This window comes from Corythoichthys intestinalis, chromosome 5 (assembly GCF_030265065.1).
Source record: "Corythoichthys intestinalis isolate RoL2023-P3 chromosome 5, ASM3026506v1, whole genome shotgun sequence".
Classification (NCBI taxonomy): Eukaryota; Metazoa; Chordata; class Actinopteri; order Syngnathiformes; family Syngnathidae; genus Corythoichthys; species Corythoichthys intestinalis.
The window spans coordinates 61,171,171-61,173,778 of record NC_080399.1 but is presented as its reverse complement, the minus strand read 5'-3'; positions in this window follow the sequence as shown (position 1 = coordinate 61,173,778).

The following is a 2,608-nucleotide window of genomic DNA, read 5'->3' as shown; positions in this document are numbered from 1 at the left end:
CACCATTTGTAATCCAAATTGTGGGGGGGGGGGGGGGGGGGGGGGGGGGTTGACCTCAGACTGACCAATAAAAGTATTGTTAACATCTCAAAAATGATAGCAGGACAAACAAACAAAAATGGGCACGAATGAGCACAAATCATAGCACAAACGAATGACATCATTTTTCCTATGAATTTGCCTCTGATGGGGCCCAACTTCATGGAGGTGGTAGGGGAAGGTGTTTGAATACTGATAAGATTTTGAAAGGACACGGGACTAGGGGAAAGGATTAGTGATACCTCGTTTTTGTGGTTAATGGGGAGCAGAACCCGCCGCGATAAGTGAAAAACCCCAAAGTAGCGCTCCCTGCCGCCCAATTTTTATTTCCTTTTTTTGCGTGTGTGTGTGTTCGATGTATTTATTCAGATTTAGCATTGGACAGCGATCCATATAAGACGTTTTTTTCCCTTTTTTTCCTAAAATATCATTTAAAAAAAACCTTCATGTATATGTTTTTAATACATTCTTTTTAAGCACTTCAGATGTAATAATTTTAAGTTTTACACATGTCAATGTCCCACCGAATTATTTTTAAACAAAAATAAAGTAGAAAAATGCTTGTCTTTATTAAATGCTTCCTTGAGTGACTCCACTCAAATCTGGTCAAGTTGCTCACGTACACACAATGAGTTGGCAACAGCAACTGTTTAACAAGTTAACGATGATTGACGCATGCGACGCTTTGAAGTTTCGACCTCCAAGCGTCTCTGGCAAGATCAACCCTTAACGTCTGTCAGTCATCGTTAACTTTATTAAGCAACTCCAGTGCACTGCCTGACCAAGAAAAGCGGCTGGAGCGAGAGCGAGAGATGACGTGATCGGATGGGGACAGCTCGATAAATTACTGCATTTATTAATTCTTTTTTTTTTAATTGCAAAATAACCTGCGATGGGCTGAGGGTGCGAAGTTTGAAGCGCGAAGTAGCGAGGGATCACAGTATTGGCTGCTAGTCAATGTGAGAATTGAGACAGAAGAGACGGTAAGACTCTTGTATGTTGGCTGCCAACCGCTGTAAAACATCAAGGAGAATAAGCCCATCGACCTGTCCAGGCATGATTTGGGTTAGGTATCTGAAAGCAATTGCACAAGCTGCAACGTTTTCATTCCAACCAAACTGCTGTCTTACAAGTGTAACGGGTGCTGCATGTTTCAGCAGAAACCTTATAGATTAAACCATCTGTGCTGGATCTGTTGAAATGAAAACCTGCATTCACTGCGGCCCTTTGTGGAATTGCTTTGAGACCACTGATTTCGGTTCCAGTTACCCATTATACTAAAGACCAGCGGTAAGAGTGGCTAGAATTTGTTGCCGGAACTCCCTGACAAAAAGGTTGTCACGGAGCCAGATGTCTTTTTTTTATGTGTGTGGGGGGGTTCAAACCTCCTAAAACTACAGAAATGCAAAGCATTAGGATACTTACTGCATTACAGTTACTGTAACACAAACACATAACACAAACATTGATTATTATTATTTTTTTAATATTATAAGGAAATAAGTAGCCTAACTAGGTAAATGAATAAAAATAAGTCCTAAGTGCACATTAACTATACTGCCAAATGTATCACATTTGAGACGAGCATTTCTGGACCTCATTGCAGTTTTAATATTATAAGGAAATAAGTAGCCTAACATAGGTAAATAAATAAAAATAAGTCCTAAGTGCACATTAACTATACTGCCAAATGTATCACATTTGAGACGAGCATTTCTGGACCTCATTGCAGTAAAAAAAAAAAAAAAAAAAGTATAACATTATTGTGCTCAATCTCACTTTAGTTACATTTGTTTTACCACGAGAGCTGCATGTAATACTTCAAATGCCTGCGACAGCATAAAAAAAATCTTTAATAGCATTATTATGTGAATTAGAATCATATTTTGAGACAATTTGACTAACTCCAACAATTTGGCAAAGCGCAGATGATGAGAAATGAGTCTTTTAATCTGCCATTTAGCCACATCTGTCATTGTAACGCTCTGGTGTCCCCAGCTGGGGGATGACGTCGGCAGGGTCACAATTTCAGCTGATTTAGAATCCAGCACATTGAGAGGGAAGATTCAGAAGGAATAAAATACGACATAGAGCAGCAAAATGCCATCATTGTTTCAATCTCTATACTCCAATATTTTTGCAGGATATTCTTTTTTATCAAAGTCTTTTTCCCCAATTGCTAAATAAATGCTATGGTCATGACAAATAAGTCTTGTGCTAAATGGAATATGAGCTAAATGGAATATGAAATATTAAAAATGCATTTATTCAGTACGACAGGGCAAAAATACTGCATAATGGTAAAAAATGTTTACTTCTTGCACCTCCCGAACAGTATTTTATGCCACCAGAGTTAGTCCGGCTTTTGTCATTTCCCTTTAGAGACAGAGGAAAGAGCGTAATCAAAACAGGCAGCGTGACAGCTAGCCTACACGCTAACCCGAACCGAGCGGCATTTCCTAGTCTTATTCGCGCTTTTTGAAAACAAAAGGCACACAAAACTACCCAGAGTCATATCACACGTCGGCGGGGTTGACTGTCTTCACCGATAACTTGCAGCGAGCAAGTT